Source organism: Anas acuta, chromosome 5 (assembly GCF_963932015.1).
Source record: "Anas acuta chromosome 5, bAnaAcu1.1, whole genome shotgun sequence".
Taxonomy (NCBI): domain Eukaryota; kingdom Metazoa; phylum Chordata; class Aves; order Anseriformes; family Anatidae; genus Anas; species Anas acuta.
In genome coordinates, this window is record NC_088983.1 from 59214033 (window position 1) to 59231864 (window position 17832).

Below are 17832 nucleotides of genomic sequence, written 5' to 3' on the forward strand. Positions count from 1 at the left end.
AAAGAGCTGCTTCTGGCTTCAGCAGCTCTGCTCCAGCAACATTGGGCAACTTCAAAAGAGGCAGTGCCTCCAAGCAAGCCCTCCTTTCAGTTACTCCACCATAGCATTGCTGATTTTTTTTAGTCAGAAGACAAAACCAGATAAACTCACCTTTCTGTAGTCCTGCTTGGTGAATAGTGCAACTCCAGCAAAAACCTGACTAATCCTTTTGTCTTCAGGTAAAACACCGACAGGACTGAGGCTGCCTAGCATGAGCAGGTGAGCAGCAGCCCAGCCTAGCAGGACAAGTCAGCTGGGCACCTTCACATCACATAATCGATGGACAGACAGATTTTTCTGAAGGCCAATTTACAGTAGCTATGTGAAACCTACTCTTCCTCCACCGACAATGTGAAGGGAAGTGAATTTATGGAGCAGTTTAATGTTCTGGTATGTTAAATAGGAAGACGTCTGGAACAGCAATCGTGATCTTATGGCCCATAAAGCTGTATCATAGCGTCAAGTGAACTTGAGAGGGGTCACAGAGCCCTGAAGCCAGCACTGTGGACATTAGGCCTGTTAAATGCCAGCCATCCAAGTGAGTGCATGGGACCTGCTTGGCAGTATGCCTGCTGATAACATAAGATACTCTTCTTTGCATGGCCAGCACACCTGAACCATAACCAGAAGATGTTAGTATAGCAAGTCCTCAGTGAAGGCCTGTAATGTGGCTAAATTAACTCCTTCTAGAGGTACCTGTCATTCTCCAGATCACTGCTACTGAGTTTCAGAGGTGACAAGAAAACTAACAAATCCCTGAAATTATGCAGGGCTCTTTGCTAAAATCTAAAGCCCATCATTTGACCACCTATCATTTCTGTTTCTGATATAGTTATTAATGCCACAACACGCTGACACATGACCGTGCTGCAAACTGCAATGCAAACTAATTGTGTGTGCGCCTTTGGCATACCGTATACACTCCCATTTTTTATCATGTCTTTTTCTACTTGGGAAGCAGCATACTAACTACTGGGGAAAAGTCTTTCTGAGTAAATTGGAATGTGCTTAAGAATCTTTCACAACCAGATTTCAGGCACTTAGCATTCTTTGCTCCACATGCAAACTCATTTAAGCTCTTTATTGCAATGCTTTCAAGTTTGGGACTCAGTCACTTCATGCAGTGTTGCGCAAAACAAAGCAATTACAGGCCACCTGAATGATACCGAGCTCTGTTTCCTCTGGCTGCCAAAAGACAGAACAGTTTGTGCCATAACTGATGGGCACATTAACTGCTCAGTAGGCAATGACGTTTTTCACATGCAGCCTAGATAATTCAATGCTTCTAAAATGCTAACGCTCAGAGCTCTGCAGTCTTCTCATCCTCTTCATGAAAGTGCTAGGGAACTTTGCTTGCCCCACCATCAGTAATGAACTCCCAACCATTGAGAGAGGAAAGCTTTTCCCTTCTGCTTGCTTACCACATCTGTACAAATGGGGAAAATGAAGCACCTCATGACTCCCAGTTTGCTTCCATTTCATTAGCAAACACTGGACTATTCTGAAATGGGTCTTTTAAAATAAGCACTTGATATGTTTCATAGAGAGGTCAAAGTTTCCAGACACAGGGAGGTATTAGCACCACCCCTCTCACCACATCAAGGGCCTTAAATAAACACCTGCCCAAAGCCCAAGTACAGATCCCACTCTTTACCTACAAGCCTTCAGGTATCACCTATTATTTGGCTGCAACACTTTATTAACATAAATCAGAGGTTAAAAACAACGAAAAGGAAAATTCATACTTACAGAATCCTTGTCTACTTGAGCAGTGAGGGAACCAAACCAGTGTCTAGAAAAGAAAAGGAGGAGTCCACTTTAGGACATGAAAATTGCCTTCATCATGAGTTCAGAATGCATAAAATCTTACAAATGGGAGAATATGATTTTTACACCATTGACATTAAAAGGTACAGGTAGAGCAAGACATACAAACACAGGAACAGTAAGTACTTCCAAGTGCAAACAGGCAGCAACACAATTTAGAAAGGCTGAAACATTTGCATACTATCTCAGAATTAAAGGAAGAGACGAGCATTTGTCATACAGCATACTTGCAAATATATAGTTCTGGTTTACTTTTCTATAATGTTTTTCAAATTCTAACTTATATCTATCTGAAATGTCAGATATTAGCATAAATACTTTTGAATGGATTATTCCTGAAGGGCACATAAGCGTACAGAAAGCACTATTGATATCTTTGCATATAAATATACAGGCTTGTAATGTCTGTACATGAGCACACCAAAGAAATAAAACTACAGTCCACCAGATGGCACTGGAAGCCAACACAGACCGCTATGTGTTTAAAAAAAATAAAATCCAACTAAGCAGCAGAGCCCGTATGCCCAATGCCACTGCCTGTGAGGGGCTGTGCAGTGTGTAAGTGGGCATTTTCCTCTTTGCAGCTGGCACTGAGAGCCTACCATGGCTTAAAAAGCACTTGTAAAGCATCATCTGTGTGAAAAGCCACAAGGACAGTACTGTACATCGGCCAATGATTAAGAAATAGTAAAACATCATTAACAAAAGCCAAAGCACTCTTTAACATGCCACCTGTCCAACAGCTGACTTCAGCAGGCCAGTCACCCCCTGACCTCCTGAAGCCCACCCTGCAGTGCACACCGGGCCATGATTTCCATCAGATAGCTCCTACCAACGGTACCCGGAGCAGACCAAGCACAGCACCGTACCCAGCAGACTTTTTGAGCTCAGGGTGGCTGCCCCTGCTGTGAAACCAGCTAAGCAAGCCCCCAGCGCTGTTGCCACACAGCCAATACATGCATCAGGATGCAGAGAAACTGCTTTGCTCTGGGAGCCCTTGATTCCCCTGTGCTGCGTACCGCAGCTCAGCAGACTGCTGAGTAAGACGTTGAGCAGCTCGCTGCTCAGCCCCCAGACCTTAACATGACCGAGCCGCTTCCCTGTGAATGCAGGGATGGCTCGCAGTTTTCCCTTTTTGTTCAAAATCAGATCTCATCCAGTGGTATTCTAAAAGCGATTAATGGTAGAAAAACATCTCAAAGAGTTTGGGTTCAATGAGTTTCAAGAACAACAGGTTTCAAAATGCTTCATGTCTTTCTTGGCAAAAAGAAGTAAAAACATTAGCTTATAACACTGGCTGGGCATTATACGGGAGGTCTTTTGGCTCAGAATCTGAAAAGGGAAAACAAATATGGAAAACTATGGGAATTAAAGAGAATTTTAAAAACTTACTGTACAGGTACAGATTCAGGAACATTTTCACTGCATTTGAGATATTTTAAATGTTTTGTTTAATTTCAAATGAGCTAACTTTTTAAAATCGTCATTTTCTTTCTCCTTTTTCACATTGAAGAATATACTACAATTAAAACAGTTTGACAGATCAAGAAGACAGTAACCTTGTTAATTTTGATGCAATTTGGAAGACAAAAAATGTGTTTTAGTGTGATTCACCCTAGCAAAGTAGAATGCTTCAAAGTCTTTATCAAAAAAAGATACTTTATGAATTTCTGTTGGAATTTTTTTTTCATTTAGAATAAAAATCAAAATTTCAGTTATCAATAGGAATGTTAATAGCACATATTATTCCAAGCAATATATACCAAACTGACTCCCATTTAGAATAGGAATCTCCTAATTAAGGTGTGAATTTTACATTTTCAAATAGAATACTCAAACAATACCATCTACAATATCAACTACTAACAACTTGATTTTAAGACCTATAAAAAGCTTATTTACACACATTGAGATTTAAAATGCAGAACAGAATTGCCAGCCAACTTAATATTCCTTTAAGATCCTAGATTCCTCACTAAGGTTTCTCTTTTTGTTCTCTACTCATGCCAATATTTTGGCATGCACTGGCTTCCAGAGCATCTTGCATGGAACAGTTCAAGAGTGGAAAAGTTGCTGATGGAGGGATTCAGGAGCGGCGCTGTACTGCCACACAGCTTTCTCTTACCAGAAGTCTAACATGCACATGGGGAACACATACTTATCCTTTTTTGTACTGCTAGAAGCTGAAGCATAGCTCTTGTTCTAAAGCAGCATAAAATGTGTCTGAAGCCTACCTTCTACTGATATAATATGTTAAATATATCAACAATATTTTGCTTTCTTGAAATTCTGTTTGCTCCCAGGTGCGTTTTTTAGAGCTCTTCATTTCTGTGGTACCTGAAACCAGACCAGCTTCTCTAAGGACACCTCAGTCATTTCTGTCCTGCTGCAGTGATCTTTTACCTTTTCCATTTATAACTAAAACAAAAATTACATGAAAAGAAAACCACCACCAACTACAACAAAAACAGAGATGATAGTACAGAACATATCTCTAATTGAAAGAGACATTGTTTGTTTCTGTCTTATATTATTTCCTGGGAAAATAATTTCTATTAACTCCTTTGGTTCCTTCAATTAACTCCTGGAAGCTACCTCCCAGATTTCAGAGAGTTATTTGCTATGAGCCCATATGCAAGGCCTGACAAGGATGCCCATGGCAGGTCACAGCAGAGGTGTTAATGACCTGAATGTTTTGATCCTCTGCTGTTCCAAAGAGACAGAAAATCACAGCTTTTCTGAGATGCTGTGTTCCTACTTGCTGCTGAGTAGCCCAAACAGGGCTGGGCTTGCTGGTGCCACTGCTGTGGTTGGTTATTTTACATACTCTCCTCTAGAGAAGGGAAATAATTAAAAACACTATGGGAAAGACCTCGAAACTAGTAATAGTCCTGTAATGGTGTCATGCGCATACACGAAGACAGAGCCACGTATGAATAGGTCAGAAGCACAGGGCTTTCTTCATGAGAAGGAAGTCTGGCATCAGGACCCAGCCCCAAACCACCAATATGTCTGATACGTCTTTATCAGAAGGGGTAAGAACTGGCGACACCAAAAGCAGCATCCAACCCATTCCCTCAGCTACCTTGGCCCTAACAAGGCCGCACACACAGGACTTGAGGTGTAGGGGCACTCAACATCATTCCCCTGCCAACACCCGTGCCCCGGGTGGTATCCTCAGCTTTTGGGAGCCGAGCAGCTGTACCGCAGCACTCAGCACTCTTCCACCAGGGAGCCTCAGAAGCAGCCTGGCACATCCCGAGGCAACTTCACCCACCACCCTTCCACATCAGGAGATGCACAGAAAGAAACCCCGTAACCTCTGGATCCCGACCAGGCTGGAGCGCCTGTCTCAGACTCCTCCACAGTGTCTGCAGGCGGCAGCACGAGAGCAGTTTTCACACACAGCCCGTGTTGTTCTTCCCAAACCCAGACACGAGCTGTACGAGGCAGCAGGGCGATGAGCAGAGCAGAGATGCCCGTGGATCAGCAGAGTACTTTTGACTTTAGGAGCGCTACCAGGCTACGGCTGCTGTGACTTGCTTTCAGGTTACCAGCACCATCCAGACCTGCCAAGTGCCGGCAGGCAGCAGCAAATGGGTCAGTCAGTGCCTGGGCAAGGCGGTGGGGCTGCTGCAACCCTGCAGGGCTTTAGGAAGTCACTTTGGTTCTTTCTTTGAGCCCTTACTGAAAATGGGCCCAACTCAGAACAGATGCCTTTGTGTTCTCTTCAGATTTCTCTTTTAATAAAGGCAGTATTTCAGAGCAAATTTTGGCACTGATCCAAAAGAACTTTGTTAAAATCATCACATCGTAAAGCTTTAGATCCGTGGCCCACAGAACACACCTGCAACAATTTAGGCATCTGGTCCTATAAATAAGAGCAGGGAACTAACTGCTCAGTCCCCAAGTTTTACATTGCTCCTTTAGGCCTCCTGCCTTCCCCAACCCCGCTCCTGCTGGCTTGGAGCGATTATGTTAAAGTAACCAGGTACTTGGGGATATGGTTACAGAAAAACTAGAACAGAGCATAAACGATCAGCTGTGTGACTTTGCTCAAGAAACTACAAAATCTGTCCTCTCTTCCCTCAAATCCCCAAAGACAAGAATTTTCTAAAAGCAAGAACTATGTTGCTATGACAACTGTAAATAGCACCATCTTCTCCCTCATGTTTTCCTTTTAAAAAAACTAGTTTTTAATTGTATATTTTGTCTTAATCTAAAATTTTTCACGTCAAGTTTCTGATTTAACACACTGCGACAGGGACTTACAATCGAGCAGGGAGGGTTTCATTGTTAGAGAGAAGCACATCCACCTTTCTGCCTTCCCAAAGATCTGCATCTGGACAAATTAGACAGCTTTATAATGAACCTTAGCACACAGCAGTGGGCTGCAATTGCTCTGCTGAGCCTCACTGGGGACACCCATCCTCATGTGCACCTGAGGGCCTGCTGGCCTGGGAGGTGCCTGCACTCCTGGTGACCTTCGCTCAGGGCTGATGATTGTCACCGTCACCAGACCCGCTCAGCCCTTCTTGCCTGGCAGTCTTGTCTGAGTTACAATCTCTGTTGTAACTCCAAAGACGTAATGCCTCGAGCACACACTGGCTATGGAGCAGCACAACTGTGAAAAGATGCAAAGCTGCAGGTGGGCTTGAGACAACATAGACCAGACTGAGAATTTCTTCTCCAACTTCTCACTTCTTAAGATTGGGGGTCAGGTTAAATCAGGCATTGTTTTATAACACGTTGCTTAGTGTAATGAGTTTTTACACCTTCCTCATTCAGTAGGGGAACTCTGCCGTGTAACAGAAATAACATCTGAGAACCATATCTGCGCAGAGATGTTTTCCCTGGCAATGTGAATTGATCATCCTTCCTTCCAAAAAGAGGGTTAAGGCTGTGCATGTTTTGAATCCTATTAGTAAACCACATTACACAAACCAACGTCCCTGTTTGCTACAGTGAAATTGCAAATTAACCCCCTTTAAAAGTAGGTCAGCTCACATCACCTATGAGAGCAGTACTGTGTGATCAATCTTAATGTCATTATCAAGTAATCTGTAGAAAACTGTTTGGCAGACAATGCACTTTGACTCCATGCCCAGGGCTTCTGCTTTGTGATTAATGATTATGCTGCTTCCTATTTGTCCCTCGGTAAGTTACAACTGTCCACCACTTAAGCAGACTTCATCTGAAATTCATGGAAGCATTAAAAATCACCAAAAGGGAAAGAAGAGCAAAGGAAGAAAAACATTTGCAGTACTCGAGGGAAAAGTTGCTAAAAGTTCACATTTCAGACTCGCTCTTTGATAACCATATGCTTTCAGAGTGCTTCTGGTTTAATGTTTCATGCATACATACAATACTATTTACTGTATTTACTTTTAAGAATCTGAACACATGCTTACTGTTAAAGATTTCTCCCATTGTATTGTTATCCAAGGTGCCAGAACAGAGTCAGGGATCTACAGCTCAGACTAAATTAGGCTGCAGCCCTACAGGCTGGTAAACCTGCATCACGCGTGGTTAGCGGATGTGTGTGTGACATCATTTACTGAAACGATATATTTTTGTCCTATTGTATTTTCTCAAAAGATTGACTGAATCATGCACTGATTTACTGCTGTAGATGAACTCTCTGTTTTGGCTTTTGGGTGCTTCCACTGCTGTGATTCCTCTAGACATCAAAGCCAGCAGAATGCTCTTAGCTACTCAGGATCCATGCCTGCCCTTCAAGAGGGACTGATACATAGCATGGACTTCGTTTTGAAAGAAATACAATTGTTAAGGTCCTTAAAGATTAGCATAATTAGATGAGATGGTTGATGGTTGATAATTAAATGAGATGCTGAGATGGATCCCTCAGGTTGTTTGATACCATGAAATGTTGGGTAGCACAAAAGGCTTAGTAGCCTAAAAAGGGTGCTGTCAAATGTAGCTTGCATATTCACAAAGCCATAGCTGTTTGATTCATCTGCTCCAGCACCTGTAACAACAATTGCTTTTCAACAACGTAAGGACAGAAACATGAAGAATTTTGCTTAACATTTTAAATTCTGAATCATTATAATGTTATGCACAGCTGCATTTTATTTTGTTTGTTTTCCCTGACAGATAATATTTCCTGTTAATTTTCTCCAAACAGCTCACTGGCAAAAGACGGTGCCACACATTGGCAATTTAAAACTACAACTAGCTCAGCCAGACAGTGAGATAAAAAATAAAACAAACAAAAAAAATAATAAAGAGAAATAAATCTGAAGAGCATTTCTTGTAGCTTCTTTTCTCTTTTGGAAACTCATCAGTACTGTCTTGCATTCTTTGATTTTAATCCATAGGGAAATATTAATTGATCTGTGAGCCCCGTATCTGAGCGGCTGCAGGAAAGTCAGCAGAAATTGTATAACATGTAACATGCACATGGCTAACACAAAACTCTCCAACAAATTCATAGCCTTTCATATCTCCAAGTTACACTTTTCCTGCAGCCAAGAGGTGACTGAAGTGATGTAACTGAATTTCCCAACTTTGCCGATGTTAACTGAGGACAGCTGGCAAAATGGCAGCAAAACAAAAACACAAAGATGACCCCTCCCCTATTCAACAAGACTCAATTTCAGTGCCTTATTTCACAGAAGAAACTTCCCAATAGCAAAGACCGTATGAATTCTAATTTTGCATTAAGGTATGTGAGGGTTTTTTTTCTTTTTTCCAAATCCACATCACAAAACGCAAATGTTTTTGAGGAAATACAAGTGCCCTGTATCAAGTTCTCCTCGCAGCCTTGAATGGACATCGCCCTGTACGTGCTGGAAAAGGCAGTCTCTAAATGCACAGCCACCTTTCCCTGCCAGAGGGCCAACCCTGCAAATATTATTCATGAGCATTAAATAGGAAAGCTTACAGAAATACAATCCCTGCCCCTTCCTGTGGCATTGAGAGGCTCTTCTCATCAGAACAGATTAAGTTTGCTTGTAGACTGGCGAGAAAGATGCTGAATTGTGCTATCATTAGAAAAAAGGCAACGTGTCCAAGGAGGGGAAAACACAGATGAGGCATGGCTGCTCTCCGACTCATCCTACCCTCCTCGGTGTCTAGGAACGGGGCTGGGGCTACATCAGGCCAGATGGAGGCAGACGTTTCCATGGAGGTGCTTAGCAAATGGTCTTTTGCCTGAGAGTGAGTCTTCCTCCTCTCTGCCCTCTGTACATGCCCCTGCAGCCACGCACTGAGCCCAGGATTTGAACCATCTGTGCTGGATCTCTGCTGTAATAATCTTATGTTTTAGTTGGCCATAAAGTTGGAAAGAAACAATAAAAGGGATAAAATATAATGAAAGCCAAGGAAGTGACAAAATAAATTAAACAGTTGGAGAAAATTGAGGAAATGCATAATAAATATAATCATTAACATTCTCCATGTGCCAGTAATTTAACAGGCAAAAACAAAGATGACTCAGAGATTTTCAAAAGTTTTTAAAAGCAGAGCTGTTATTCACAAGTCTGACTTTATTTTTCTAGAGACTTTTTTTTTTTTTTTTTAAAGTTTGGTACATATTTCATACAGTGATGGTTTTAGTTTGCAGGCAAACAAAATCAAAAGGTGCCAAGACTTGCCGATCTCACGGAGATCTGACAGTTTCAAAGGCAACAATATAATTTCTTCTTATTATTATAGGAAATTATTGTATTAAAATATTATTATTTCCTAAATATAATCTGCCTCTATACTGGCTATAGTAGTTATGAAAAAGAAACAGGGAAAAAATGAGGTCTGCTTCAAGTGTTACTTTAAACATTGCTTCTTATTTACTGCTAAAATACCGCTAATATGCATCTGGAAATCCCTTCAACAAACAAGTGGGTGGAGAATGTGAATGTGATTATATTCTCTGTAAATACAAGATGGGTTAGTTTAGTCCTCTTACTGTCCCAAGGGGCTAGCATTTTTGTAGGCATTATTAATGTTACCTGTCTTTATTAGACTAATTATTTGTTGTATCAGTTGAAAAACAGCCTTATGAAGCTTAGCATTAGCTCTATGTTTCTACAGCAAGCAGGTTCACAGAAAACCCTTCAGATCATTAAGCGTTATGCTTATTAATAAGTATTTGTTGAATTATTGCCCCTGATTTTCATGTGCAAGATCCAGACCCAACTGCATCTATACAATATCTTCTCATTATAATACCAGTGCTCTTGGGAATGACGAACGCTTTGAAATGATAAGTTTAGATGGCTTTCCAGCTCAGAAGTGTTTATTTTTAGGATATGCTGAACAATGCCTTTTGTATGCATTTAAGTATGTAGGCCACTCGCTGTAAAAAGTCACGGTCGTATAAACCATGAAGAGTGGGCCCATCCAGTGATGTGATCAGAGGGGAAAGGACTTTAAAGGAGAGAATTATAATGGACTCTTGAAATGCAACATGGGTTAAACTGGAAAGATTAAGTGCCTTAAAAACTTTTGGCTTCCCACGATTCTGCTTCTCTAGAAAAAGAGTAGGCAGAAGGGAGAATTGTTTTCACAGAACAGTATCAGTAAGGGAACAATATAATCCTAAAAAAGATAGCTCAGAGTTTGCAGAGCTGCCTGCAATAAAAGGATGTCATCTGGTGTGGTAGGTAAAATATTTTTGTGATGTCTTAAAACCTAGATAAAGTCTGGTTCTATACACAGGACTTGTGGCATATTCAGGCAGAACTGTGTCCATCTACTTCTCTTTCCATCGTCCACAGCAAAATTGTCTACCGCTACAAAGAATTTTACTACTGTTGCAAAGGCAGGGAAAGAGAAGGAAGGGATTATGCTCAAGAGAATATAGCAACCTGTACAGCTTTTACTTTCACATCGTTAAACAAATATATCAAAACCACTAGAAAATAACAAAAACTAAATCACAACTTCTTTATACACATTTTGGTTCTGTTTCTCCTGTAAGAGTAGTCCTTCCTGTTGCATTCACCATTGTACTCCACAGATAATTTTAATCTATGACTGCATTAATAGATTTCAGACAGTCAAATCTATAGGACCTATATACAGCCTCTGATGTAATCAAACATTACACTACAACAGGTAATCGCTCCCTTTAATAATCTGCATCCGTCACCACGCATATGGGGTTTGTGTGCACTACCACTGCTACACATGCTGAGTCCAACCCCAGGCACATTCATCCTGCCCTCCAATGCAGCTCACATTTGTTCTCCATTGCTACTAGTCAACATTTTATATTTATCTCTGACGGGATACACAGATGCTGGCAGCACTAGACTGATGCACTGACTTGCCAGATTTGGTACAAAAATAATTGCAGAAGTTTCACATTTGCTAAATCCAAAAAGTAGATTTTTAGTTTTCAACAAGTGCTCAAGTACTCTGCCACATTTTCCCAGCTGTTCAAAGGAAGATGTATTTTCTCTCTAACAGTAACGGCTCTTACAGAGCAACAGAAAAGCATACTTGTAAGATTATTTTAATATTTTCAAGCACATGGTAATTCTCACATTCTGCTCATTTCCCTATTTTCCAGTGCAATTTGATCTTGGTAAGTGGTTCGTATAATGGTAGCTTCAGCTTAACCCTTCTGAGTCATTCTGTCAGAATTACGAGTAACGATGCCCTCTAAAAAAATACATAACACACTTGACTGAAATATTCATGTTACGTACATATTTCCCACTCAAATAGCTTCACCTAATAATGAAAACCTTTAGTACATGAAAATGATAAGATTAAACATGATGCCTTTCAACGTACTTGTTCCCTTCCATCTCAGAAGAGCAGTATTAGCTAAAGCCAAAAGGATCACTAATGCCTCATCTGCTAAACAATTGCATTAAATTCTCCATTGCTAGTAGAAATAAGGTGAAATTTCAAACAATCAGGGATTTTATGTGCTCTTATTACTACTGAGATGCAATAAATCCATGTTTATTCAGTCTAACATAAATTAGATGGTCTGTATATTAAAATATCTCCCAGGATATAACTAGCTGCACAGGAGGTTGGACACATGAAGAACAAATTAGCCTTCCATCATTGCTGCTTGTCATGTTGTGAAATGCTGAGTACCTGAGCAATACTGACCAAAAAAAATACTTATAATTGCATAACTGAAGACAATTTCAGAAGAACAGGAGAGAAAAAGGACCACGTCCCTAGTTATAATTCCCTGCAGGACCAAAGGCTGTTAAAATACTCTTAAATCATTGCCTCTGGGCTTGTTTTTTGTTGTTTTTGTTTTAGATCAATCACAAAAAGTTGTTTCTGCTATTAGTCTGAGGTACACAAAGTTTTCATGATGCCCATACAAGATTTTCATACTGAATATTTAAGTGCAATAAACAGCATTCACTTCAGTTATTACAACAAATCCTGCTCTCATGAAGGTGCACAACACTTCAAAGGATCTAGCAAAGAAAGTTTCAGTCAAGTGGAGTTTTAGAAGGAATGTAAATACCACCCCCAGAACAAGTTGTGGTTTCATTCTAATGAGTGATCTTAGCAGCAGGATTTAAATGACGTGTATCAATCAGACCTTCCAGGAAAGCATCCACATCTTCAGCAGCACGCTGACTGAGGCAACCCTTTTTCCACCCACCCTTAGACAAAAAGCTCATTCATTTGAAATGCACTGTGGATACACAACAGAGCATTAACAATCACTGAAAAGTTTTTAAAAGGACAACCAATACATATATATGTATATTAAGCAGAGATTATCAGTCAACACTTCTGTAGTTTTCTAAGTAGCTCAGCATAGCTTACAAAAACTGTTGGGGTTTTGTTTGTTTCTTTGTTGTTTTTTCCTGAAACAATAGAGTAAGGAAGTAAGAAAATCTAATTAGCTGAAAATACATGGGCAGATAGTGATAGGACAAGGGGGAATGTTTTAAAACTAAAAGAGGAGAAATTTAGATTAGATGTTATGAGAAAATTCTTCATTCAGAGGACAGTGGGCACTGGAACGGGTTGCCCAGAGAAGCTGTGGGTGCCCCATCCCTGGAGGTGTTCAAAGGCCAGGCTGGATGGGGCTCTGGGCTGCTGGGAGGTGTCCCTGCTTATGGCAGGGGGTTGGGATTGGATGGGCTTTAGGGTCACTTCCAATACAAGTAATTCTGTGATTTTATGATACAAAGAATGAAAGAATATTTTTAACAAGTAGATTCAAGGAAAAGGGAATAGCAAGAAAAATGCTAGTCATTTGCCCACAATTTTTGAAACCCTTAATATGGAGAGAAAAAAACATTCTTGAAAAGTAGCGTTCACTATGGCTTCTGGGCTGATTTTTAAGCTGCTGGCTGAAGGTCAGCATTGTGCTTGACACCCTAGCAACCCAGAGCTCCAACCAAAAGGCATTACTTCTAGAGCTTGAAGGAATCAGAATTTTTACTTTTATGCAACAAATGTGTAATCACAATATTTCAAAAATGTTCCAGAAAATTGTATTTGACATAATTCTCCTGTATTTGTTATGAGTCTAGGAGCACTCTTTCCTCGTACACACCATCTGGCATAATTAATTTAAGAATTAAATTCTGCCCTCAGTATGGACATATTGTTACTCTCGGTGGAACAGAGATGATGTTTGAAATTAAAAAGTGTGGGCTAATACAGTAGTTGTGCAAGTTCCTTTATTTGTACCTTTCAATCACAAAAATTAAAGAACTTCTTTTTGTCAGATGCTTTGTAGCTGCTTATATCCCTGACAAAACGTGTGAGTAGGGCATTTATTGTCTTCAGATCCCATGTTCTGTGGAAAGAACCTGTATCAGGGGTACTATACCCTAAGCACACACCTCTGACACAAGGATGGACCTCCCAACGCACATGGCTCATTCAAGCCCCTTGTTGCAGAGAGAAGAAAAGTCATCTGCTGAACGTGCCCTTTTGCACAGGTGTTTGCCTGCCTGTATCACTTCCCAGCTCCTCGCTGAATTTCCTTTTTGCTCTTCTTACATTTAACCCGTTCTTGCCTTTGGCCACTTTCTGCTTTATTCTATTAGACATCCTTTCTTATTCCCTATGGGTTCTGTATCAAGCTGGATTCTGCTCAAGGGTAAAAGCACCCCCAAAACATCAGGACCTTAGGGAGCCAATCAGGACAAGCTTTGTTCTTTTGTCTTTTAAGATGTCTGGCATATTTTCCTGCACCAGATTTAGCTACGTATAGGATAATGTACTGTGTACTGTTAGATATGTTTATTGTAGTGCGTCAATGAAACCTGTTTCCTACATGAACACCCCTTCACTTGTTCATGCTTCCTGATTTGTTTCATACCCTGCACTCCCTCTAGGTGGAGGAAGGAAACTTTTTTTTTCACTTGAGGAAGTACAGATTACAACTGCATAATGTTACCCACTATGTTTTGACAGATATTCAAGATAGCTGAAATTTGCTCAACCAAATTTTAATTGCAATTCAAACTTTTGCATGAGAGAGAATGCTGTACAAACAGAAGCCTATTGTGTTAGTCTTCAGCACAGGGCAATTTGCACATTTGAAACACTAAAATATTTTGTGAAGGGGGAAGAGCTTTCCTCTTCATGATCAGAGCTCCACAGCAATTGCTGAACCTACACCAATGAAGCACAGACCCACTGAAATACTTAATTATGCCTTCAGAGTACTGCTCAAATACCAGTATTTACCTCTGAGGCTACAACTAAATTGCATGTTTCTGATCTAGCAGAGAGAGCTTTCCAGAGTCAATATTCATATTGCTGTGGGGATATGCATCTAGTCTCTACCTAATCTCTACATAATTTTATATTATTATTATTTATAATACCATATAGCGGGTAAATAACAGCAGCTCCATATTCAAGTGGTGTTAATCAGAAGCTGATTTCAGAGAGCAGTGATTCATAAATCAGCCTCCTTAAAATGAACACAACAGCTTCCCATCATGTTAATCAGACCAAGACCTGCAAAGTACGGGAAAAGTACTCCCTGAAAATTGTCCCGAGGTTAAAAACATGCCCGTGGGCTTAGCACCAAGTTGTTCCTTCGCTCCAGTTCATATTCATCATTTTTACTGCATAAAATATGATCCCCCTAACAAGATCAGGATTTTTTTACTTTTTTACTTTAGGCACTGCATAAACCTATAGCTGGAAGGAAATTACACTCCTCCAAAAGCTTAGTATGTAAATCAACAAGCTAGGGAAAGAACTGGAGGGAAAAACAGAGCAATGTAATATGCACAAATGTACAGATTTAAAGGACATTAACAGCTTTAAATAGACTTCTTAACACTTAATGAGAAATATTTTTCTGTAGCTTTAGTAACATTAAAAAAGATTGTAATGATTTTTCATTAAACAAAAGTTTGAACTTGAATGAATGCACTGATCTGAAATATTTCATGAGGAACATCAAGGTAGCAATCTACAGAAGTATTTATAATATTGTAAAGCCAGATGGATTTATTAAATGTTTAAACATATTCTAACATTCACCCTGAAAAACACTTCAGCAGCTGCACAGACATGGTTTTGGCAAACACTTTGTTGCATGCCGAGAGCTCCAGGAGGCACATGGGTGGCTACATGGTTTCTTGGCAGGTCAGAATGGAAAACAATGCCATTTAAACTATGTACAGATCCAAAATATTTTTGGTTTTGTTAGTTTTTCTTTTCTGATTTTGTTATTGATTTTTTGGTTTGTTTTTTGGATGAGGTGACCAGTCTCTGAGGACTCAGATTTTTGTGAACATTAGCTAAACCAAGCTCACACCCCAGCTAACGAAGATAAAAGATAAAGCAGACTTTTCTCACTTTGCTGACCCAAGGGACAAAAATATTAGGGTTATTACCCCACAAAAAGTAATTCCTGTGTAGTGACCTATAAACTGCCTTTTGACTGTTACCAGAACAGTCTGATGAGTGATGCTGTGCATACACATCTGGCTTTACGAAGGTGGGACCTCCTCAAATTAGCAAGCAAAAACAGCACGTAGAAGGGAAAACCTGCTTTCAGTACTGTTCTCAAAAATCCACTGTTGTATTTAGTAAAAACAGTGTTTCATCAGAGATCTGCCCCCTACTCCTAATCCTATGACTCACTCTGATGTTGGTATTGTATTTATAATATTGGTTTTCTCCAATTAAACATGCAATATTTCAATAGCATTGCAACCATAGTGTTGTTTTTTGTTTTGTTTTGTTTTTTAAAGAAGATGGATAGAAAATTAAGGCTGCTTGAAATGTAAAGGAAAATAAGCATCCTTTATAGTGATTTTAAGTAATGGGAATTATTAATTTGGCAATACAGTTGCTCAGCGGTGATGACACTAATAATCAAGTGATTATAATAAAACAAATACTTTAATTTATCATTCCCACAGCTGAGATACAACAGCTCTTCAGTGAGAAAATAAAACTATGTTTCTACTTTCCTCAAATTTCTGTTATAGTCAGTCTACAGACTAAATTTCTGTGGCAATTTCTTCTTTTGTATCTGTATCATATGTGCCTGTGTTCTCTTACTATTACTGCTAAAACAGTGATATAAAAAGGGCAGATGAGAAATAGAGCTGGCAAATGTGATGTTAATGTAAATGGTATATGAAAAGCAAAAGTATCTTATTCTCTTGAAAATTCTAGGTTCCAGTTTAAACTAGTTATGGCCTATCACTTCTTTGCCTTAGAAGAATAAAAATGCACAGTAGACACAAATCTCCTTGATTATCACAGTTTGCAAAAACACGCACACACTTAAAGACTAGTAATACTTCAGCACTATTATTCTCAGTATTTTGAGGTATGTGAGAGAGATTTTGTTTCAGATTTAGAGTCTCAGAGCATAATCCTCCTATTGGCAGGGCATCATTTTGCTAACCTGTAAGTGCAAATACACACATGCATGCACTATATAGTGTAATGGGCTGCAGGTGTAACTGCAGTATCTAGGTATTACAGCACTACTAGTATTAAATCAAAAAATCTATCCCTTAATGAAACCCACTCACTCTGATCTAAGCTTTATCCTTTTTATAACCCGAATGAAAAGGACTGTGAACAAAAGAGTATTATCACTCTGGGAATTTAGGAAAAGATCTACCCGCGCGTGCCGTGGTACTCAAACCACTGTTGTTTTTTTTTTGGAGTTCATAAATCTGTGGTGCACAGATAACTGGAATGGACTTGACATTAATAGCTTTGAATGACCCACTAATTTACAAGCTGTTTTCCCAATCCAGTCCTTAAAATCTCTTACTATGTTTTTGTTAATACAGATGTACATATAATACAGATTTATAAATATATTTGTAAATATATTTATATAAATAACTAGTATTGCAGTCCTTTGGTTTCATTCAGACCTAGAGTGAATCCTGCCTACTTCATTTCCCGATATCAAGATTTACTTTATGAATGGAGTGCTCACACCTGTGATTCTGATACTCATATCCACAACTTAATGATCTCACCAAACACACAGAAAAACCCTCATTTATTTCTCTTCTAAATGGGTGGCCAGCCTCTGACTCCTGTTTTGATATCTTTGTTCCGCTTTTTAGGTGTTTAGTCCGTTTTGGAGACTGTTCTATTCTTCTTAGATGTGACAAAAAGATAGAAAACCCCAGAGCTTCAACACACATTCCAACTATACCAGATGGTCTAATAAAATAAATTACCTATCCCTATTGTCCTCCTCGTGCTTGGGTCCTTATACAATAGCTACAACAGAAACATATACTCAGTTCAGATATTCCACAGTTTTCTTCTCTATAGAAATACTGAAGTAACAGGAAATACACTTCTAAATTCAGGTTTATCTACCAAGCAAGTGGTTTTGGGGGATGATTGTTTACAGAACAGTAAAGTACAGATTAAAGTTGAAATCAAAGAAAGCAGAAAATGCAGTTTTTCTTGCATATACCAAGATTTAAAATAAAACCCAGATCCAAAAAGCTGAAAGAGCAAGTGCTCTGAGCAAAACGTAATGACCAG

General features: G+C 39.6%; 1 long non-coding RNA gene across 4 annotated transcripts in view; it reads right to left on the reverse strand.

Moving 5' to 3' along the window:
• LOC137857922 (uncharacterized) overlaps positions 1 to 17832 on the reverse strand; it is a 236476-nt gene that overhangs the window by 1912 nt on the left and 216732 nt on the right. For all 4 annotated transcript variants that reach the window (XR_011097381.1, XR_011097380.1, XR_011097379.1 and 1 more), the window contains one exon: positions 1789 to 1831. This is a non-coding gene — a long non-coding RNA (uncharacterized lncRNA). The remainder of the gene's footprint in view (positions 1 to 1788; positions 1832 to 17832) is intronic.